This window comes from Ambystoma mexicanum, chromosome 5q (assembly GCF_040938575.1).
Source record: "Ambystoma mexicanum isolate Mex_15411 chromosome 5q, UKY_AmexF1_1, whole genome shotgun sequence".
NCBI classification, from domain to species: Eukaryota; Metazoa; Chordata; class Amphibia; order Caudata; family Ambystomatidae; genus Ambystoma; species Ambystoma mexicanum.
The window spans coordinates 1,093,950,814-1,093,974,628 of NC_090933.1; the positions used below are offsets into that span (position 1 = coordinate 1,093,950,814).

A 23,815-nucleotide genomic window follows, 5' to 3' on the forward strand; every position below is an offset into this window, starting at 1 on the left:
GGGATGAGGGCGCCTTGGAAGAGGCGATGGGATGAGGATCCACGAAGGAAGACTTTTCAGACTCCGAAGGATCGAACAGAGGCTCCGAAGACTGCTGACGGAGGTAAGCTGGTATGGAGAGAGAATGCACGAGAGCAAAGGAGAGTAGCACAGAGTCCGTGAGGGTGAGAGAGAGTGAACGCGAGAGAATATGAATGAGAGAGAGCAAGTGACTATGAGAGTGCGCGAATGCGAGGTAGAGTGAAGGTGAGAGAGTAAGAATGAGAGAGAGCAAGTGACTATGAGAGTGCGCGAATGCGAGGTAGAGTGAATGCGAGAGAGTAAGAATGAGAGAGAGCAAGTGACTATGAGAGTGCGCGAATGCGAGGTTGAGTGAATGCCAGAGTACACGAAAGAAATAGGAGTGAAAGAGAGGGATGGTAAGACCGAAGGAAAATGGGAAAGCAAGAGAGAACGGCCTTCGCCTGGCGGGAAGGCGAAGGGCCGCGGAGAGTAAACAAGAAAGCACAAGAGGAGCTCGGTAGGTCAGGAGCTATCGTAGGCTCGAAATCGAAAGTCAGCATAGCGAGTTGCAACGCAACTCGCAGGGGGGGCGTGGCTCCCTTATATGCCGCGACAACCAAAAAGACTGGACCGCTCACCGACAGACCATCAGGACCTAATAACGCCTCCATCTTGCCCATAACTTCCACGGTCTCAGCGGCGTGACAGTATGCCCTCTCCTTATCCCTTCTCCCCCAGGCTTCCCTGGGTGAAGGCGATGGAAAAGTCTGAGAAGGCGTGGGGCATGGATGTTACGTCTGGGCTCCCAAGATCGTTCTGCTGTGGAGTATCCTTTCCAATGGACCAGGTATTGTACGGTGCCATGTCTGTAACGGGAATCCACCAGCCTTTCCACCTCATACTCATCAGGGTCCGGGTCCTCGATCCTTAAAGAAGAGGGTCTACGATGACTCGTAGGATCGGGAACGTAAGCCTTTAGGAGAGACGTATGAAAAACAGGATGAATCCTCTTCATCTTGGGTGGTAATTGTAATCGAAAGGCCACAGGATTTACTCGGGATGCAATGGGGAACGGACCTATGAAGCGGGCCGAGAATTTTCCTGGGTGAACCCAACGTGGGATATATTTGGTTGATAACCACACCTTGGTTCCTACAACCCAGTTAGGGTTGGGGGATCGCTTCTTATCAGCATACTTCTTGTAACGTATCCGACTTGCCTCCAACTTCTGTCCCGCTTCCTTTTGGATGATACGGAGATCATGAAGATGTCGATCCACCGAGGGCACAGTAGTAGAAGGACTCTCGAAAAGAGGTATATGTCTCGGATGATACCCGTAGGTAAAAAAGAAGGGACTGATACCTGTAGCAGAATGTTGGGTATTGTTATATGTAAACTCTGCCAGTGCTAGATAGGACTGCCACTTATCTTGCTCCTGACTGCAGAAACAACGTAGGTATTGTTCAACGGTGGCATTGAGGCGTTCGGTCTGGCCGTTACTCTGGGGATGGTAACCAGATGACAATGCCCTCTGAATCCCCAGAGAGTTGCATAATGCTGACCAAAAACGGGAGGTAAATTGGGTACCCCTATCAGACACAATGGTCCGAGGCAAGCCATGTAGTCTCACTACGTCTCTCAGGAACACCTCGGCAGTCACAGGGGCGGAAGGCAAGCCATGTAAGGGAGAGAAATGTGCCATCTTGCTCAGGGAGTCAATCGTCACCATAATTGCTGTGTAATCCCCTGAAGGGGGAAGATCTACAATGAAATCGGTAGATACATGTATCCAAGGCTGGGATGGTAGAGGCTCTTGTTGGAGCAGGCCCAAAGGTCTGTGAGTGGTATTCTTGTTGGCAGCACAGACTGGACAACTCATCACGTATGTCTTAGTGTCCTTTACCATTGTCGGCCACCAGAAATATCTAGAAGCCAGGCCTAGGGTTGCCCTCTGTCCCTTGTGACCCGCAGACGGAAGGTCGTGACACCAATATAGGGCTTGCGTTTGGAATTCCTTAGACGGTAGAAATAGAGCGCCTTGATGAAAGTACAATCCACCCTTCTTCTCCAGAAGCGGTTGATACTCTGAAGACACCTCGATATGGTTAGTGGCAAGCTCTACTTCTTGTAGGAAAGAGTTGACCATTCCCAGGATTCTCTTGCCAGCAAACATCCCATCCTGGCCCTGTTTCTCTTCCTCTCGGTACTCCAGGCTCCGAGAGAGAGTGTCTGCTAAGGCGTTCTCCTTTCCGGGAAGATATGTGATTTCAAAGTCATATTGGGAAAAGAAATAGGCCCATCGAGCGTGTCTGGAATTACGACACTCCATATGCTGCAGTATCTTCAGATTCCTGTGGTCAGTACGAACCAGAAAGGGATGGGCAGCTCCCTGTAACAAATGTCTCCATTCGATGCAGGCCTGTCGGATAGCCAGTAACTCTCGTTCCAAAACCGAGTAATTCCTTTCGCTAGGTGTAAGGGTTCTAGAATAATAAGCCACCGGATGTTCCACTCCATCTTTGCCGGTTTGTAGAAGGGCAGCTCCAATAGCCCCTCCAGAGGCATCTGTTTCAACCACAAAGGGGAGAGACTGGTTAGGTTGCACCAGAATGGGGGCTGTAGTAAAGGCTTTCTTGAGTACCAGGAAGGCTTGGTCGGCATCCTCATCCCATTCAAACTTCTGGCCCTTCTTTAGAAGACGAGTGATGGGTAAGACTATGTCAGAGAAGTTTGGGATGAATCTTCTGTAGAAGTTGGAAAGACCCAAAAACCTCTGTATGTCCTTAGGACTCTTCGGAACAGACCACCTAAGGACTGCCCTTACCTTCTCAGGATCCATCTGTACCCCTTCCTTGGAGACGATAAAACCTAAGTATGACACTGAGGCAGCCTCGAAAGTGCACTTTTCTGGCTTAACCAGAAGCTGATTTTCCCTTAATCTTTGAAGGACTAGGGAGACATGTCTTCGGTGTTCCGAGAGAGAGGAGGAAAAGACCAAAATATCGTCTAAATAGACTACCACTGAGGCATACAGTAAGTCAGAGAAAATCTTATCTACAAAGCGCTGGAAGACTGCCGGGGCATTCACCAGACCAAAGGGCATGACTCTATATTCAAAGTGTCCCAGAGGAGTTCGAAAGGCAGTCTTCCATTCATCCCCTTTCTTTATTCTCAGCAGATGGTAGGCTCCCCGAAGGTCTAATTTGGTGAATATAGAGGCTCCTTCTACTGCTTCGAGTACCTCCTTTATGAGAGGCATAGGGTATCTGTCCCGTATAGTCAAGCTGTTCAATCCTCGATAATCAATGCACGGCCTGAGTTCAGTGGAGCCCTTCTTTGGGATGAAGAACATTGAAGCCCCAGCGGGGGAATGAGATTCCTGGATCAGGCCGTTCTCTAGATTAGCATCTAGATACTCCTTCAATGCCCTTCTTTCTGGTAGGGACATCGGATACATGCGTCCAAAGGGTACAGATGCTTCGGGTTTCAAATTGATGGCACAATCCTCTGCACGATGAGGAGGTAAAGTACGGGGAAGTTTGTCCTCAAATATCTCGGCATACTGCTGATAATAAGGAGGGATTGTTTGAACCACAGCCGAGGAGGTTGGAATAGCAGCTCCCTTTCCCCTGAAAGGAGATGTCTGGGGAAGACACGAAGTGTAACAATATGAAGACTGAAAACTCACAGTATTAGTAGCCCAGTCTATCCTGGGATTGTGCTTACGCAACCAGGGTATGCCCAGGATGACGGGAAAATGGGCAGCTCTGATGACATCGAAGGTTATTTGTTCCTGGTGTTGGAACAAGGACATAGTGGCTGGACAAGTCTCTTGAATGATAGGTCCAGAAGAGAGAGGAGCTCCGTCTACACCCTCTACCGGTAAAGGACAGACTTTCTGGATTAGGGGAATAGCTTGTTCTCGAACCCACTGAATGTCTATAAAATTTCCAGCAGCACCGCAATCCAGCATAGCCAAAGTTTCTAATGAAGCAAGAGATCCGAATCTCAGATGTACTGTAAAAACCATGAGTCTATGGTCCTCCTTCGACTTATCCTGTTGCCTGGAATTGCAGGGATTAATCGATTCCACCCGGTGCCTTTCCCTGCTTAAGACCGGGGAGACGCGTTTCCCGACCGTCTCGGGGGAACTTCGGGACAACTCCGAAGCAGATGCTTAGAGGATCCGCAGTACATGCAGAGACCCTGCTCTCTGCGTCTTTTTCGTTCCTCGGGAGTCAATGGGCCCCTAGTTGATCCTATTTGCATAGGTTCCTCTGGCTGCGATCGATTAGAAGGGTTTGAGGCGGGTACTCCGAAGGTCTGATGTGGTCTGAACTTCCTCCTTTCTAATCTTCGCTCTTGCAATCTAAACTCCAATTGCAGGGACAGCGTGACCAACTCTGGGAAGGAAGCAGGACGTGCCATCCGGGCTAGTTCGTCTTTAAGTTCATCATGTAATCCTCGTCGGAAGAGGGTCTGCTGGGCTGAATCTGGCCACCCTGCCTCCGTCGCCAACTTCAGAAATGCAGAGGCGTATGTCTGTACTCCTTGATTCCCCTGACGGAGATCTAGAAGGGCTTCGTATGAAGAATATTGGACCTCTGGTCGTTCAAATCTGTTCCGCATCAATAGAAGGAACTGTGCGTAATCATTAATCGCAGGATTTGCTTGCGCTATCAAGGGAGTAGCCCACGCTAAAGCATTACCTACTAGGTTGGAGACCAAAAACCCAACCTTGGCCCTATCGAGTTCATAGGCCTTAGGTCGAAAGGTAAAGTAAATCATACAGGCATCCAAAAATTCTTTCAGGAGTTGTGGACTGCCATCATACTTCCCGAAGGAAAACGTCAGGGGAGGCAGGTCGCCTCGGAAATCCTCTCGAGTTGCCACCTGCTGCCGTAAGTTGATGTTCTCTGTTCGAAGGCTCTGAACCTCCGTCTGGAGACCCTGAATCGCTGTTACCATCTCCTGGTATTGTTCCAAGGAGGCCATCGTATTTGCCGGGCGTTGCAAACTGTCAAAACTACTTCCCAAAGTTCCTTCCCCTGGAGTCTCCTCACCTTGGTCTTCACTGTGACTGGTGGCCTTCTGTCTTCTCCTCCGGTCTTTCGGGGTTTTCTCCTCTTCAGTGTCCTTCTTAAGGAGTCCTTTACCCTTCTTGCGTTCGAAGAGATAGGGACGGTCTCCTCCGGAGGCCACCTTGACCGTTATTAGAATATACCGTCAGGTGAACCCTGGGGAGTCCGCCCCTCCCAAAACAGGGAAAAAGCCAGTAAGGCATAAAAAACCCTGTGAGGCTGCTGGCGAGGATAGATTGGAGTAACAGCGGATCCAGATGCCTTAAGAGTCTTGAGACTAATGTCCAGTTGATCAAACAGTAACAGGACTGTGATTCCTTGGCAGGGATGAGGGCGCCTTGGAAGAGGCGATGGGATGAGGATCCACGAAGGAAGACGTTTCAGACTCCGAAGGATCGAACAGAGGCTCCGAAGACTGCTGACGGAGGTAAGCTGGTATGGAGAGAGAATGCACGAGAGCAAAGGAGAGTAGCACAGAGTCCGTGAGGGTGAGAGAGAGTGAACGCGAGAGAATATGAATGAGAGAGAGCAAGTGACTATGAGAGTGCGCGAATGCGAGGTAGAGTGAAGGCGAGAGAGTAAGAATGAGAGAGAGCAAGTGACTATGAGAGTGCGAGGTAGAGTGAATGCGAGAGAGTAAGAATGAGAGAGAGCAAGTGACTATGAGAGTGCGCGAATGCGAGGTTGAGTGAATGCCAGAGTACACGAAAGAAATAGGAGTGAAAGAGAGGGATGGTAAGACCGAAGGAAAATGGGAAAGCAAGAGAGAACGGCCTTCGCCTGGCGGGAAGGCGAAGGGCCGCGGAGAGTAAACAAGAAAGCACAAGAGGAGCTCGGTAGGTCAGGAGCTATCGTAGGCTCGAAATCGAAAGTCAGCATAGCGAGTTGCAACGCAACTCGCAGGGGGGGCGTGGCTCCCTTATATGCCGCGACAACCAAAAAGACTGGACCGCTCACCGACAGACCATCAGGACCTAATAACGCCTCCATCTTGCCCATAACTTCCACGGTCTCAGCGGCGTGACACATTGCTCCATGTAGTCTGATTGCAGATATTCGAGTATCTCTCCCCATTCCTTTGCAAAGGTCTCTTTCGTTCCTTGTATTGTGTGTGTTAACTTTTCCATGGTCATTTGTGTCCATACTTTCTGGAGCCAAGTGAACATTTGAGGGGGTTCTTGTTTTTTCCAGTTTTGGGCAATTGTCGCCCAAGCAGGTATGAGTAGACCCATGAAGCCTCTCCATTGTGATTTCCTGAATTTCTTAGCTGCCTGATCTTTGATTCCGCATAACCATACTTTTTCGCCCAAGAATTCCGCCTCTGGAAATATTTTTATAATTTCCACCTTTAGTTCCGACCAGAAGGCTTTGATGTCCCGGCAGTCCCACCAGATGTGTTTCCACGTGCCCACCTCCAAGCAGCCTCTCCAGCACGTGTTTGTTGTTTGTGGGTACATGGCGTGGAGCCTTTCCGGAGTGTAGTGCCATTGGGTTACGATTTTTAGCCACATTTCTCTTTTTTGGACTGATCGGGTCATTTTCGGTATGGTGTTCCATAGGTCTTCCCACTGGCGTTTGTGAATTTCCTCCCCCAATGTTTTCGTCCACTTGACCATGTATGCCCATTTGAGTTCCTCCCCTGTGGAGTTGATAAATGCGTAGAGCGAGGAGATTAATTTTCTAGATCCTGAGTTGGTGATTAGAAACTTCTCGAATGGCTTGAGATCCCTTGTGGCTGCTGTTTTGATGTCTGAGGTTGTGAGCCAGTGCCTTAGCTGTCCATATTTGTATTTGTCTGCTTCCGTTAGTGAAGGTCCTTATTTCTTCGTCTTGGAACATTTCGCCTATTTTTGTGTATCCTGCTGCCTCCCATTTCTCGTAGGCTCCCTGTTCCATTCCCGGTGGGAACTGTGGGTTCCGACAGATGGGTGTGAACGGCCCCTCCACTGTGGTCATGATGCCCTTCCGTGTCTGCTCATCCCAGGCCTCTAGGGTGGTTTTCATGATTTCGCTTATGCGGAGGTTGGGGTGCCTATGTTGTTTTGCTTTCCATAGGGTTTCCTCCAATGGGGATCTGGCTACCGCTCTGTCCTGAGACACCCATATTGTTTGTTGATTGTCTCCCAGCCATTCTCTCAGGACCCAAAGTTGCGCAGCCATGTAGTATTTGCGAAAATGTGGTAGGGCCATTACCCCCTCCTTTGTTGGGGCAGTAAGGGTCGCTCTGGCTATCCTCGGGGGCTTTTTGTTCCATATATAGGACGAGATTGCTTTGGTCAGTGCTCTAAAGAACGATTTGGGGATCCTGATTGGGAGAGCCTGAAAGTGGTATAGCATTTTGGGGAGGATGATCATCTTTACTGCTTGAATTCTACCCCACCATGAGACCATTAGGGGGTTCCAGCGCTCCAGGTCTCTCTTTACCCGTTCCAGTAGGGGGGGGGGGGTAGTTCTCGTTATATAATGTTTCTATCTTACGTGTTAAGGTGATCCCTAAATATTTAATTCCTTTATCGGCTATTTTCAGGTTTTGCGAGATTGCTATTCTTTCCAATTCCGGCCTCCCTCCGGCTAAAAGTAAGAGTTCTGATTTGTTCTTGTTAATTTTGAGGCCCGATATCGCCCCGAAGGTTTCAAGCTCTCTAAAGGCATGGGGAAGTGCTATTCCCGGGTTCGTAAGGGCTAACAGCATGTCATCTGCGTATGCTATTACTTTGTGTTGTGAGCCTCCCATTTCTATTCCCGTTATGGCGTCTGTCTCCCTTATTCTAGTTAGAAGTGGTTCCAGGAAAATGGCATATAGCAGAGGGGACAGTGGGCATCCCTGTTTGGTGCCTCGTGTTATTTCTATTTTGTCCGTGACCGCCCCGTTAATGGCTATCCCGATTGTCGGGGAGGTGTAGTTGGCTTTTACCATTTTTATATATTGGTCTCCAAAACCCATATGTTTTAGTGTTTTAAATAGTATTGTCCACTCCACCCGATCGAAAGCCTTTTCTGCGTCTAATGAGAGTAGGGCTGCTTGTGTTTGGGTGATCTCGGTCTTTTCGACCAGGTGTATTATTCTTCTCAGGTTGTCATGCGTTAGTCTCCCTGGGATAAATCCTGATTGGTCTGGGTTTATTAGAGACGGGAGAAGTGTGGATAACCTGTTCGCCAGAATTTTAGTGTATATTTTTGCATCGATATTAATCAGTGCTATGGGACGGTATGAACTGGGGAGGGAAGGGTCTTTCCCTTTTTTATGGAACACCATTGCTTCATTCATCGATTGGGTCACATTGCCCTGTTCTCTAAAGGTGTTTAGAAGTCTCGTGAGGACGGGGATAAGTATATCTGCGTATTTTTTATAGAAGGGGGCGGTAAAGCCGTCCGGGCCTGGTGCCTTATCTATCGCGAGTGCCGCTATTGCCTTTTTGACTTCCTCCTCCGAGATCGGGTTCTCTAGTGCTACTCTGTCTTCCTCTGGGATTTTCTTTATAGGGAGGGTTTGCAAATAAGCATCTTGGTCTGCTTCGTTCGGGTGTTCTGTGGTGTAGAGATTTTGGTAAAAATCCTGGAAGATTCTCCCTATGTTTGAGGTTTGTGTATGTAGTTCTCCCTGCTTGTCCTGCATACTCATTATGTTTATTGACTTTTGTTTTTCTCGCAGCTGTCTTGCTAGGAGTCTGTCCGCCTTATTGGCTTTTATATATAGCCGTTGTTTAAGAAATTGGAGGGATCTTTCGGCTCCTTTTGTGCGAAGCATTTCCAATTGTCCCTGTGTGTGTTTTAGGGCCTTCTTTAAGGATCTAGTTGGGTGGGATATAATTTCTTCCTGTATGTCCGTTATTTTCTTTTCGAGTTCTTTTTCCCAGCGGTGTCTTTGGTTTTCTTTGGAGGCTTTTAGGGCTATAAAGTTGCCTCTGGTCACTGCTTTAAATGCCTCCCAGACCGTGCTTAGTGGGACCTCATCTGTGTCGTTTTGTGTAAAGTATTCCGTTATCTTGTCCCTGATCGATTCTCCCAATACTGGGTCCTGGAGGATATCCTGTGGGAGCCTCCAGCGCCACAGCCCTCCTCCTTTTTCTGGGGTTGCTATTTCTAGCCAGAGTGGGGCGTGGTCAGACAGGGATATTGACCCCGTTTCTATATCTTGGATTTCCCCCATAAGGCCCACCGACACCCAAAAATAGTCTATCCTTGACATCGTGTTGTATACGTGTGAGAAGTATGTGTAGCCTCTCTGCTGTCCCTTTTGCTGTCTCCATACATCGCAGAGTGCGAGTTGATCCATTTTTTATTTGAGTCGTTTGGAGGGGGCGCCCTGTGTGGAGGGGCCCGCTGTGCTCCTGTCTATTTGTGGCTGCCATGCGAGGTTTAGGTCTCCTCCCAAGATCACCTCTCCCTTTGCGAAGCCCTCTAGCTTCTCCAGAGCCTCTCGAATGAATCCGTCTTGTCCCGTGTTTGGTGCATAGATTGTGGCCAGAGTTAGATGGGATCCGTCCAGGTGAACATTGACCATTGCTAGTCTCCCTTCTTTATCCGTGTGCCTGTCCGTTAGCAATCAAAGAAGGAGCAAAGGTCATTCTATCAGGACTCCTGCTTTTTTGTCCGTGGCGTTCGATTGTGCCTATATCCGATATCCCCTGAGGCGTATTTTCTGCTTGTCCTGTGCTTTGATGTGCGTTTCTTGAAGCAGGAGGATGTTCGCCTTTTCTCTCCTCAGCAGGGACTCCACTTTCTTTCTCTTTATCGGGGAGTTCAGGCCTCGTATGTTGTATGTTAGGATTCTAAGTTTTCCCATTTCGTACTCTCAGATTGGGAGATTCCCATTTCCTTAAGATGTGAGAACTTTGCATCTTCCGGTATCTTTCCCTCCCCCCCTCCCTCTCAGTCCCCCCAACTTCAAACTTTAGAACGTTTAACTTCCCGAGGAGGGCCCGGGTACCTATGGTTGCTAGGGCGTTGCGCCTATCGCTCCCGGCCCTCAAAGTGCTCGGTAACAACTTCGTGGGGGGTCCTATACCCCGCATGACCTCAGACCTTCCTGAGTTTCAATCCCAAGGGGCCCATCCCGGGCCGCCAATTAGTGTTTTCCGTGGGCTGATGTTGGGTTGTATGATTACCCATTTTACTTCTTCCTTTTCCGTGTCTCTTTCCATCCTCTCGGCCTTTTTTGGAGACCGCCTCTTGTTCTGTCGTGCGCTCCCGCCGGTTCCTCTGTTTGTATGTCCATAATTTGCAGTCCTTCATCGCATGTTGTCACTCTTCGTTGTTTGCCTTCCCAGCTGAACAGTAGGCCGAATGGGAATGTCCATTTGTATCTTATTTCCTTCGACGCCAGTACCTTGATTAGCGGTGCCATATCTCTCCTTTTTTGTAGTGTGATCGAGGCCAGATCTTGGTACAGTTGGATGTCCGTCCCGTTCATCCTGATGTGGTCCAATTGTCGCGCCTTCCTTAATATGTGTTCTTTTTGTGGGTATGATGATAGGGCTGCTAGGACATCTCTAGGTCTTTCTCCGGGCGCCCCTGTTCTTTTTGGGCCCACTCTGTGGATTCTGTCTATCCCTATGGTTTCTGTTTCCTGTGCCTCCAGAATGTCTCTGAAGACTTCCTGGACTGCATTCTTGAGGTCCTTGTCGAGTACTGCCTCCGTGATGTTCTTGATCCGGATGTTAGATCTGCGTGAACGGTTTTCTAAGTCCTTGCACTGGATCTCTAGGTCGTGGGTTAGGCGTGCTAAGTGTTCCTGGGTCTCACTGTTTTGGGTTGTCTCTTCTTCTAGGTTTTGGATGATTTTCTCCACCGTGTCGGTTCTCTCTTCCAATTGGGCGATGTCTCTCTTCACTTCTTGGACCACCTGTTTCATTTCGTTTCTCATTGAGGTGAACTGGTCCTGGACCGTGGTCATGAACCTCTCCTGTAGCTCCGCGAACCATGAGTGCATGTCTTCCCTTGATGGAAGCGATGGGGTTGCGTTGGTGGGGTTGCGGTCCTCTGGGGAGTCTTCCCGGGGTCTCCCCCTGGTATGGATCTGGGATTCAGCCGACCACATTTGGACCAGGTTCGCATCTTGTTTAGAGGGCTGCGAATTTGGGAGTACCGTACTCCCCTTCCCCTTCGTTTTCGACATGCCTTCCTTGGGGAATCCTTTTCTCCTGCAAGAACGGTGTGCTTTTGGGAGGTCCCGGGATGTGTGTCTTGCTTGTATTCCTCACTGGCTATCCCCCTGTTATGTGGGGTTGTTGGTGGGGTTGAGGGTCTTCCTGCGTGAGGCGGGTGTCCTCGATAGGGCTTCGTCTGTGGCCGAGCCTAGTTTGTCCTTGTTTCCCCCTTCGGCCCCTCCCCCTCTCTCCTCTGCCCTGGAGTTGGGCTTATGTGAGGTTAGGCGTATGGCCCCCCCGTGTCTATTAGCGTTGTGGGGGGGGCGCGCTCACCTTGTGCGCCTCCGGGCGGCCGATGTCGTGTTTCGTGGTGCTCCGGCGCCGGGCCTTCGCTTTTTCAGAGCAGGCCGCGCAGTGTTTCGCTGTTATGCGCGCACCTCGCCCCTGCTCGTCTCCTCTTTGGGGGCGGGGGGGGGGCGTGTGAGCTCCGAGGGTGTGGGCACCTTCTCTCTCCCTCGTGTGCCTTGTCCGGGTGCCGCGCTGTGGACAGGGTGTAGCAGCGGCCGCCTGCGTCTCCCTGGTGGTTCCCCTCTTCCGCGGGAGCTCATGAGTGGCTCCGGAGGGGGAGGGGCGGCCGCTCCGCTCTGTCTCCGTGAGCCGCGTCTGGTTATCTCCGCTGATGCGAAGTCGACTCCCGCTGCCGAGTGCTGCCCTGCACGTATCGGGTAGGTTTTCGTGGCTTTTTCCACGGTTCTGAGCTGCTTTATTATCAATTCAGTGACGGCCCGGGCGGAGAGAGAACTATGTGCGTCTCCCTATCCCGGCGGCCATCTTGGGTCTCCAAGTTGCTCTTTTCTTATAATAACCCTCGTCCCCAACTGGGTTATTCGTTACTTTTTTCTCTGCTTTTTGCAATTCCAATTATACACAGTCTTAAGTTTGCTTTCTTGTCCTTAGCCCTGGGATGACTTTCTTCAGATCGAAATGGTCTCTGGTGGCCTCCCACTAATCCCATTTCCCCCAGTACCTTTTTATGCAGGGGAAGGTGGCAGAATTCTTTCTCACTCATCAGCTTTTCGTTCTCGGTTATTCGTTGGATCCCTGCGGTTTGCTAGCACAGACTATCAGAAGCCATCAATGCTTCTCGCAATGGTGGTCTCAGCATCGTTGATCGGGCGTTCTGCCCACCACGCTGCTCTCATGGTCACGCCACCACTGGATGCTTCGTTCCTTCTTGCCTCCTCACAATGCTTTCCTTGCTTCTGCACACTCTGGGACTCCTGCATTTTGTAACTGGTAGGGCGGAGAATGAATGGGAACTTACTTAAAAAGTGAGGTTTTTGGGACTAGAGGCTGAGTCAACCACTGGAAAACAGCAGATGAGAAGATGTGAAGAGATGCCAGCAGCACCCTCCTAGACCGCAAAATGCGCCCAGTGAAGCCCTGCAGCTGTGCTCACCCAGTTTGCGTTTTGACTCGAAAGACATATTGGCTTTGGCAGTGCGTGATCCCTTACAGGTTTTAATTGTTGAACACCATTATTGCTGGGTTAAAATACCATCTACATTCCTTTGGGAGAATCCAACTGTTTTACTATCTCCAAAGTATGTTCTGATTGGACACACTTTTCCCTCCCAACAACTGAATATTGTAATGGTGATCACAAATAAGTGCTAATACTGACCTTGATTAAGGTCACCCAGTGTGCTACAAAATGTTTAGAATAAGGAAGGTTTACTCTCCTACTTTACTGCTTCTGGTTTAAATGAATCCTATTTTCTGATTTAATGTTACTATGAGTTGCTGCTTTTTAAAGATTGAACATTGTGCATATATGAAGAAATATTTAGAATATAACTTTAAGTGTACAAGTGTTTGCTTGGATCTTTGTATTTACTAATTGCGTTGTACAGCTCTACAGCTCACATACCCCCTCTCAAGTTAAGCCTGGCTGCTCAGTCACTCTACCAACTTGTGTAGTACAGGCCTATATTAAAAGGTGGGTTACCTCAACCCAAAAGATGGCGCTTGTGAAGTCCCACACCAGTTGGACTTTACAAAATCTTATCGAACACCCCTTATGAGAGATCTGCTTTTGGGAAAGCTTATATCTCACAACTAAGCTCAGTTCTTCCTTTTTGAGATCTCAGCTGGAGGAGACTTGCAACCCAAACCACTATCGGCCAAGAGGCGGGCTAGAAGCTATTGAGAGACCCTTTGAAAACAATCCTATATTTTTGTTCTCAGCTTGGGAAAGACTATAAGAAAAATGCAGTTATTGTTCAACCCTCCTTCCAAGAGAGATTGGTGTGGAGAATACTGGAGTCAATATTGAAGAAGAAGGTGTTACATGGTAACAGAACAATTGCATTGGTTTGAACTGGCGTTTGTGAAAGAGTCAGTTATCCCTTCTAGAAGGATATCAAGTTGTTTTGAACTGTCAACCAATTGTGGTGGAGAGAACATTTGTTGCATCACAGACAAACACAATGGTTGAAAAATACCATTACCTTGAACAGAACTTTGTTGAATCAGAACTATAATCAAAGTATTCCTAAATTGATCCAGGGGACGGGAGTCCAACCCTGGTCGCAAGGACTGCTTTGAAGAACTTTTAGTTCGAATTGCAAATTTTTTGTTGAACCAAAAAAGCCCCATTTTCCTTGTAGAATTGTTGTGTGCATTAGTGTGAGGGTCAGAGATATTGTGGACACTAGGTTATTTTTCTTGAGTTTTTAGTTTGCTAGGCAGGGACCTCTCTATTGGGATAGGGAAAGTTAAGCGTATATCAAAGCCCTTTTTATTTGAATAAATGGCAAACATTGAGAAAACATTACCTTTGGGTCTGTCTCGCATTTCTGGCTCCTCACACAATGCTTCCAATCTTCCCTATATTTACTTGTCATATATTGAGATTAATACAATTCTTGCATTGCAAATGTTCCATTACAGTTCATTGGTTCATCACAGCATTTACTCCGGGGTTCTTCATATCGACATCTCACATAAGGAGACACGTGTAAATTCAATCTCTTTCATTAACTTGATGCTTAGAGTAAGTCCCCAACTTAAACACCTGTCAGTACGCCCCAGGGCTTCCAATGCTTCTGGGCCGATTTACTGGTGGTGGCTGGCATGTGCAACTCATGGTGTCAAGCTGTAGCGCTGTCCGTGCATTCAGAAAGAGTTACCCCGCCTTTTAGCTCTTCCTGCAGCTCTGTTGACAGGTTCTCCATCATCCGGCCACGTCATCTGTGAAACTGCTGCATTTCCCCGGGACCATAAGTTTGGTAGCCTGTCCTTGGCTGCCGGTAGGCAAACGTTCTTTCTGCAGCACCTGTTTGGCTTCTCCTGGTCTCTCACCGCCTTGGAGCAAAGCAGGCACATAGTTCTTTCGTGTAGGTCTGCTTTTGGGTCGGCTTCCTGCTGCGCCCGCTCTGCAGCCTTCTCCTGCTTCATTACGGTGTTGGAAAGCACACCAGTTTTAAGTCTCACGCACAGCTGATTAGAGTTACAACAACTAGACCGCACATTGCTGGTTCTTCTGCTCCATCAACTCCCTTCTCTTCTTCGTCCAGTACTAAAGGATTTACGAGAATTCATTTCCCAAGAATTGTTACTCCCTTTAAAGCTATTTTGTCCTGGGCTTTTGTTCACATTAAAACCAACATTCAGGAAGGATGTTAAGTGGGCATCATGTGCATATAAAGTGGGAATGGCATGTTTCTCATATTGACAATTTGCCATCAGTACCAGAGGTTACAGTTTCAAGGGGTGTGGGGGGGGTGGGAATACCAGGTCTCTTCCATTGGAGTCATCACTTCCTCATGATAATCATCCCCTCCCACATGATCCTCCCTCATAATACCACCCCCAGGGTGAGGATCAGGTAGCGGCTGCCTAACGCTGGCCATGTGGGAGGAGACCATCACCGGGGAATCAGTGATGACTGTAGGATTCCTCACACTTAAGACAAAGTCAGGATGGTGGACCCTTTGGGGCCTACCTTCCCTCTCCGGCTACTCTAGCCCCAACCCCTTCTACTGCATGCTAGCTTCAAAGGCATTCCAGTGACCAACACCCTGGGGTGAGGCTGGCTGTGGTAAGTCAGTGTTGCCACTGTAGCACTGTTCCTAGGAGAGCGCCTGGGAGAAGGTGTGTCCCTCCCTACTTGGGAATCAAAGGAAGCAGCATCCCGATCTCAAGGAAGCTGCGGAGCCATTCAGCCTAGACACCAATTCACAGCGGTTTAAGCCCTGCTCACACAGTTGACACTGATGTAATATTAAACTGATGCAGCATCATAATCAAGTGTGCTTATTAGTCACCATGCCACAACCCTGGGCTGGCTTATATTTAGAGATTTACCTGCCTCCAGACTGATTAAGGCTGATTGTTACTATAATTTAGATCAGAGGCGCAAAAGTTAAATTACTACCTCTGCATGGAGTGATTTTATGTCCTAGCATTGTTCAGGGATGTAGATGTTACCTTTGAACCTGTTCGGTGATAAAAGAGAGTAGCTGCTGTTATGTCAGTAGACTGGTAGTGCAATATCATTTTGGCTTGGAGGATTTTGAAAGGGGAGCCAGTTTAACAGAGCAGCGCTCCATTCCAGAAACAGAATTTATTTTATTTGATAAAAATCAAAAAGCCAGGCCTTTCCCAGTCTTGCAGATGGCAATACATCATTACCCATAAAAGCTCCCTGGGGAAGTTGTCTCGCACGACAGAAGACTAAGAGGTGCAGTGCCGCAAAAGACATTACGAGCAAGGCGAGCTAAAGTGGAGGATTGCTCCAACGCTGCTCCACGATATTTGCAGATTTGATAAATATCATTGTACAAAGTATGGCGATTGCACACATTAGTTGCAGTGTTTCTAGTGCCTCACTGAGCAACTCCACCACCACCCTTTTTAAAAATCGACACCAGATAGGACAAGAATATCCTGGGCTTAGTGGGAAACACTATTCACGACATGTGTCGAAGAGCTCTGTGGAGCGGGTTATGCTCCTGGGAGATAGAAAACCATGCTGCTCTTATTGGTGTGGAACATAAAAACAATATTTGCAGGCTAAAACCGTGAACCTGCACGGGATGAGGACTACACAGCAAAGTAGTCCGGAGAATAGCTAAAAGATTCTCCAATACAGAGAATATGGTGCTTCACCGTCTGCAGTTTCTACAAGGCAATGAGGGAAAGGAACCGTTCGATAAATAGGTGATCAGGATGCGAGAAATGGCGGCTCTTTGAGAACAACGCAGAGAACATGATCAAAGACATGCTGACGGTGCATGCAAACAAAAAGGTACAATACAAATTCGTACAAGAGGAAAACTGGACAAAGCCATCGAGATCACCAGCGTGGCAGGAGAAACCGCAGTAAGATTTAAAGAAATGGCAAGCAACACTCGTGCCAGCGAAATACACACACTGCCGATGAGGGGAGGCAGAGAACAGGGTAAGACAATATGGCGACACTAAAGAGCACAGAAAGAAAGATACCGAGATGTCACATGTGTGGCAGCTTTAGAAATTTGGCAAATGATAGACAGTGCCCAGGCAAAGAATGAGGAAACTGCAGAACAGTGGATCATTGTAGGGCAGAACACATGTTTTGATGTTTTGCTGTCTTTTTGTGACTGCTACCCTTTTGCTTTTCCCTTCTTTGTTTTGGGGGAATAATTTATTTTGGTTGCCAGAGGGACGTCTGCTGAAGCCCCCTGCCACTTTTTCCCTTTTTTACCTTAGTTAAGGTATATGGCTTTGGGTAACCCATAGGGAGCCCCGTCCCATGGATGTTTCAGCGATCGGCGTACCTAGGGTGGACGGCTGGCCTTTTCTGGATGCAAATAAGATCTGTCCCCAGAAATCTCTGGGGGTCATTACGACCCGGGCGCAAAGGGATACCGGGCACCGGTAATGACACCGGTGCCGGTAATCCCTTTGCGCCCAATTCCGAGGTCCCTTTGCGGGTCCTTCCTTAACGCCTGGTTTTAGCAGGCGTAAAGGACGGGACCCGCAAAGGGATACAGGGGTCAATAACGGTACTGCAATTTGCGGCATTGTTATTGCCGCCTTCCCCCTTCCCATTGAGAGCTATGGGGGCTCAAATGGGAATGGGGAATGGCATTTCAAATGGGGACTTACCAGTCCCGCAAAGGGCGGAATGAACCGGTAAGTCCCCATTCCACTACGTCGGTGGCGGTACTGGTATTGGTGCTAGTCATGGCGCTAATAGCGCCATGACTAGCACCAACCTCGGAATGAGGGCCTCTGACAACAGAGAGCCCGGGCCAAGAGAGGGGCCAAACCCACAAGGAAAAACTCTCAAAGTGGGAAAACCGGATGTAGCAGTTCAGGCGATTCCCAGATCCACAGTCAGCTTTGCTCGAGCCGGGGAAAAGATGGCAATGAGGCAGAACAAAGGCAGACAGGAAGACAGAAAGGGACGTAGGAAACAACAGCAGGACAGCACAGAATCAGGAGGAGGTAAGGAACTGGAGGACAAGCCCATGGCAGGACAGCGGAGACAAACGAGCGCCGGTGCAACGGAGAAAATAAAAGTAGCGACGTGGCGAGGAAGCTGCTCGTTTTCCCCATTTATCCAGCAGAGGACTGTTACAGTGTCTGCTAGTCCTGATTGATTGTGGATGTATGGAACGTGGTAAGCAATGGGGTGGCCAACTTGGAACGGAGTCCATCGGCCCATCCAGGTCTGGCAACACCATAAATACCATGGCTTTGTTGCTGTGATAATTCGTGGAATAAACAAACCTTGGGATAACGGGCGAGATGTACGACGTCCATTTTACTCATTCAACATGGAGTATCACATTGTGGCAAGTAACAGTACAGCCGTTGTTTCACCTGAGGAAGAGGCTGTAGCCACGCCCCCAGACTGGCGAGCAGTACTTCCGTATCCATCACCCGCACATCGGCGCGTTGCTACTCATACCAGAGTCCAGCCGCGCTTCACAGACGCAAGAACGCCTTCGTGCCCGCTGCCTTTCCACTTCTTTCCTTGTTAGTAGAAGTACTAAGTTGGCTATCCTGTGTCTATTTCTCCGCTCTTACTTGTTGTTGGAACTCCCTTTACCGTCCGCTTTAGGCAATCATCAGAACGCGGCTCCGACCCCCCGCCTTATGTGGAATCAGAGGAGTTATTGTGTTTACGAGGCTATCCCTCATCCAGGGATATTAGGACGCAGGTCCCGGTACGATCCTTAATATAGAGTCAAATTTCCTTCATTGGCATTTCTCGTGCTTTACCCGGTATTTTTCCATTCATCACAATCTTCCTTTCTTAAGGACTCCTTCATCTCTCTACTCAGACCATTACGCTACTTCCTTCCTCCCAGTACAAGCAGGGTATTAGTATCTCCAGAGTCTCCTTCAGGTGGTAAGCTTAAGTGACATTCCATCTCATTTAACAGGATCAGGTTTGGGAGGGGAAAGAAGAAGTCTAATTTTCATGCTTTACACTTTGTTAGGCTGTTTTCTCCAAATCTGCCATCCAGGAACTTAACCCTCCAGTCTTCCGGGCCTGATTCAGGTGTTTCTAGGGTAAGCCTTTTAGAGATCAACCGATATACTCTCTTTGGGTCTGTTACATCTATCCTTTGTGTCATTAATCCCTCTCTGTGTTTACTTGCACCTAGCACCTATAGATCTTGGAGGAGATTAGGAAGTTCAAACGAAGGGGCTAATTATTATCCACCGGAAACATCTCCAGGGAGCAGTCCTCAGGAAACTACGCTCTCTAGCAGCCCATCACAGGGTTTTTCCCCATAAGGGGTTTTCCCTGGAGGCTTCACCACGGTTGGACTCTGCAAAGTCGGATTGTGGAGGGGCTTCTAGGTATTTTCCCCCCATTACTTCGGAAGATTAAAGAACCATCAATCCCGAATAAGAGAGAGGTAGGAGTTTTGTTCGTCTGTATTGGAGTCAGAGTGCATGTAATGGTTTTGAAACATCACAGTTGCTCCTTGCAGACTCCTGACATGAATTTCAGCCACCCCATGTTTGCCCTAGCTTGACTTGATCAAACATTGGTTTAAGGGTGCAGGCTGGTGGCAGCTAACATTTAGTTTTTGGCTTGACTTGTTTGAATGGTACATTGTGCACGGTAGCTCTGAGTATGAATTGTGACTGTTACTTGGATAGAACAAAGGACTTTACTCACTCTGAACGTAGGATGCATTGAAATTGGAATTCAAACTGTTGCTTTGAAATATTTGTGCTGTCGCAACATTAGGACATCCAAGTTATCTACAGGGCAGCTAGTGTTTAATTAATCCCTGTGTACTCATCTCCCGAACACTGGCTGTTGGGATGAACTACAAATCCCAGCAAGACGTATGCTTACTTAATTACGTTGCAGGCGCGTACAAGCTGGTATGCGCCAGCTCGCATCATCAAGGCTAGGTGGCCTCTCCTGCAGTTGAAGTTATTTTGTACTCTACGTGTGCTCATAAATTCCCTATTTTGCTCAGGAATTTCTGCACTTCATCGCGCCAACAACTATTACCTTGGACGTCTGAGCCCGCTCACGCAGCAGGGCGAATTTGCTTCCAATTGATGACATTGAAACAATGCATAACAAAACGCAGGGGGCCACTTTGATGGTACACGCTCCACCGGGAGGGAGGGAGACGGTCCAGTGGTGCCGAGATCCTTGCTCGTTATCTTGCCATGGACTTGATGCATTCCCAAGGGTAACAAAGGTCAGTCCCTTGAAGACGTTTGAAGCTTCAATGGTTGTCCCTGTTTCACCTGAGCCAAGCGCTGTAGATGACATCGGCTCCAATTTACATAAGGACCCTTATTATTTGTCCCACCCATCTATGACTGAACTACCTTTCTTACTCCCTCCCCTCACCCACACAGCCCCCATCGACTCTGGCCCAAATGTTTTCCCAAGTGAAAACTATAAGTCGAGAGTGACCTGTGATTCCCTCTCAGCTTCAGTTCAGGCTATAGTGAGTATGACTGCCACCAAGGGTTATACAATGGAGCCAGTTATTGCTCAAACATCTGCATTCTCCACTCCCCATCTTCCTGCGGCACGTTATTTCTTCCTATTTTGGCTATACTCAAGCTTGTGAGACTGAAATAACGAGTGAGCCTCCTCTCAATCCTTATTCTGCATTGCCTTCTATTAGCCTTGCAAAGGTGGGGCATGAGGGTTTAGAGGCTAGGTGCATAGACCCTACAACAATCCTCACTTGAAAGTCTCCTTACTGAATACTCAGTCTCCCCCCCTCCCCCTTCAACATGCAGTTGCATGGCGGACTACATAGAAGAGTCAGGCATTGACAGCCGCCCTCGCAATCCTACTGAGTACAACATGTTTAGGGCTGATCAGACTAGCACTAGCGGTGGGGGATGGTGGCCCTTTTTTATAAGGATTAATTGAAAATGCTCCCCTCTGTTACGTCCCTTGACAACTTTGAGGCTGTATTAACTAAACTTAGTGTGGACTGTTAGGCAGGATTGTATGCAGTACCCATAGGGTGCACTACAACAACCCTGACCCCCTGGCAGTAGTAACCCAACCTTTGGTAGAAGTCTGTACTACAGAGGCTGGTAGTGTGGACGATTAACCCGGCTTATCTCATGTGGGGTCAATGTGAGCTGTAGGGGAGTTACACAGAGGTTCACAGTGACTAAGTATCCAAGCAAAAACTTACACACCGGGTTTCTTAATAAAACGTTTATTAATTTACCAGTTAGTTAATGTAAGCCTTCTTCAGAAGGGAGCACTGTAAAACACCACACAAATATACTTCACAATTAAACAATCTCTTAGTTTAGAATCAGTAAATACCCATTTAAGAGGGCATACAACAAGGACCTACACCCACAGGTGACTTCAATTGTTAGGGTGCTGTTGACATTAATGTATTACTGTTGGCATTCAGAATTAGTTAAGAGCAAGTAAAAACAAAAAGATTAGTAGAGCAAACAAGTTACCACAAATATTTCTTAAGCAGGCAAATACTTTCAGACGCCCCAATAAAAGTCATTCAGTTAAAACAGGCGAAGCCAAAGTCAATAGGCAAGAGGCTAGATAGGCTGAAGCACTTCTTTGAAGTTATGTAGAAAGGTCTTAGCAGTAGTAGAAGATGCAAGCAACTCTACAGCAAGGAGGTAACTTCTTAGACTTTGTACAGTACCTTTAAAATGAAAAGGATGCAGCAGATGACCCTTGCGCCTGTGCAGCTATGCAGATCTTGCAGTTCCTGGGCCTCAGTCGCGGGGACAAGAGGGAGGACGTTCGGGGGACTCCTGCACTGCACTGGACCGGTCAAAACGTGCAACCGCCAAACTTCACTTTCAGTGGCTGTTCAGTGTTTCAGCTCCTCACGTCTACCACCAATAGCGACACTGCGGTTCCTGGCTGTCGAGATGGACTTTCCTTGCTTCTGGGGTCCTGCACTCGATTGGGGGGGGGGGGGGGCTCAGGCTCGGTCAGTCCTGCTTCCTGGGAGTCCAGAGGATCTTCCTGGAGCTCTTGGCCAACCTAAAAGCAACACGCACAAACTGGTGTTCCTCTCCCTGGCTCTACGGTTTCCAGCAGCAAGTCTGTGGAAATTCAATCAGCTCCGAGATGGAGGTCCAGGTGGCTTACTATGGAGTTGATTGGCCCCACCAACTCAAGGAGAAAAGTCGTCCTTGCAGGGGCTTCTCTGTCGATGCAAACTTGGCATTTTGGCACTGCAGCAGGGCTTCACCGGGCAAACCAATGGTCCAGGAAGTGCAGCAGGCGTCCTCCTCAAGTTCTTCTTCGGTTCCTTTGTCCAGTGGTCAACTCTGCCTGCCAAGCTAAAAGCCTTGCCTTTTATACAGTTCTCTCCCTTTCATTCCAGCTTAGCTGTCACTCACCAAGCAGGGTGGCTGTCCTTGCAGGACAGTCAGCCAATCACCACAGAGTGCATTTGGGTCTCCTAGGAGACCAAGCACAGGAATTTTCGGGCACCTCCCTCACTTCCTGCCTACCCCCAGACACCCTGGAGCCAGAGGCGGGCTTCACCCACTAACAATGGGACCAAATCTGGTTTGGAGCACAGAGCAAATCTCAAGAAGGACCTTTTCACAAAGAAATGGCGAAAAAAGAAGACCGGGACCATTTTGACAAAAATGGCACCCTTGGGTGCTTTACTGTAGCTGTAAATGCAGCCCGCGGTAAATGCACACCATGGTAGTAAAAAACAAAACCACTGCCACCAGCCATTCAGTGAGGAAATGGTAACATACAAAATGTTACTTGAGAAGTTAGACAAAACGGGATACTAGGTAACCCCTCCAGCACCCTATTGTAAGATAGTGTGTGCTGGTTCTAGAAAATTACAAATGCAAGTAATGTCAATTTCACTTTACTGCTCTGGGAAACAGTAGTTTATCCCAGAGAAGTTCTTTAAACCTTAGGAAATCTAAGAGACTTCCCTGTGTCACTGGCTAGCCGGCCATTGCATTGACAACCAACGCATCGACAGCCAAACCATCTAAAAAAAAAGCATCTTAAAATAAAAAATAAAGCATCTAATGCATTCTTTTGGATAGTAAACAGTTTAGTTTAATAAAAATGGGTTAAGGTTTAAAAAATTAAATAAAAAGGCATTAGATGCTTTGTCTGTCGATGGAATTACTATAAACCTCGTCATTGCACTAAAGGTGCTGGGTGACAATGTATGGAGTTTGTCAGGCTCCATGACCAAAAGAAACAGAGTACAAAAAGAAATACATTAGAATACATGTGAGAGTGGGAAAAGGGTCTCACTGTTTCTGGGTTAAAAAAGTCTTCAAAATACAGCAAAGTTGCTGGGGGGTCCCTAAGTTGGAGGGAATTTCTAAGAATTCTCCCTAACATGCACCGTAACACCTCCATTAACTTCAATTTTTTATAGGCTACTGCAAAACAAAAAACAAAAATGATTTCAAGGAACAACTGTTTGCCTACCGAATGACATTATGAAACCTACTTCTCATTTACTCCCGCTAGGTGACTTTAACCTGTGGGTTAACAGTGAACTAGACTTTGAAGCAGTGACCCGTTTCACTGCATAAGGACTGTTAAGCTACTCTCAGCACGTTAAGGCTGCTGCACAGAGGGAGGGGAACATACTGGACTGGATCCTGTCATTTAATACCCAAATCTCCACAGTATTGCTAGATCCTTGCCCTTGGTCCGACAATTGCTTAATCTCCTGTCATTTATTGCATCCAACAATGCTACAGCAGACCAACATCAATCGAACGAGAGTAAAAAGGGGGAGGAACCTGAAATCGCCCGAGGCCCTTGCTTCCTTGGCCTTACCTGGTCTAGCCAGGCTGTCATTCTTCTCGGACACCAATGACCCGAGTGTCCATTTTCAACATCGAGGGGCCACCAACTCCTTGGCACTGGGTTTTCTGAAAACAAAAAGGGGAAGAAAAAAATACCTGGTTCAGTAAAGAAATTATTGCATGCAGGATAGGAAAGGGGGCTTGCAAAAGGGCTTGGCAAATAGACCCTAATCCCCCGGACCCTGCTCACCTACCGAAAGTCTGACAGATTAGAAGCAAGCTATTTGCTCCGCCAAGAAGGCTGATTATAATTCCAGAGCTACAAAGGCCAAATAAAGCTCTAGGGAGCTC

At 48.1% G+C, this 23,815-nt stretch overlaps 1 protein-coding gene across 6 annotated transcripts in view; it reads right to left on the minus strand.

Annotated features, from left to right (window-relative positions):
- WASHC5 (WASH complex subunit 5) overlaps positions 1–23,815 on the minus strand; it is a 1,117,936-nt gene that overhangs the window by 1,018,653 nt on the left and 75,468 nt on the right. For 3 of the 6 annotated variants that reach the window (XM_069621616.1, XM_069621612.1, XM_069621613.1), the window contains one exon: positions 23,496–23,590. The exons of 2 other annotated variants lie outside the window; for them this stretch is intronic. The gene's annotated coding sequence lies outside the window, so the exon portion shown is untranslated. Of the gene's footprint in view, positions 1–23,458; positions 23,592–23,815 lie in introns of those variants that run through there. One more of the 6 variants, XM_069621615.1, reaches the window with a different exon arrangement.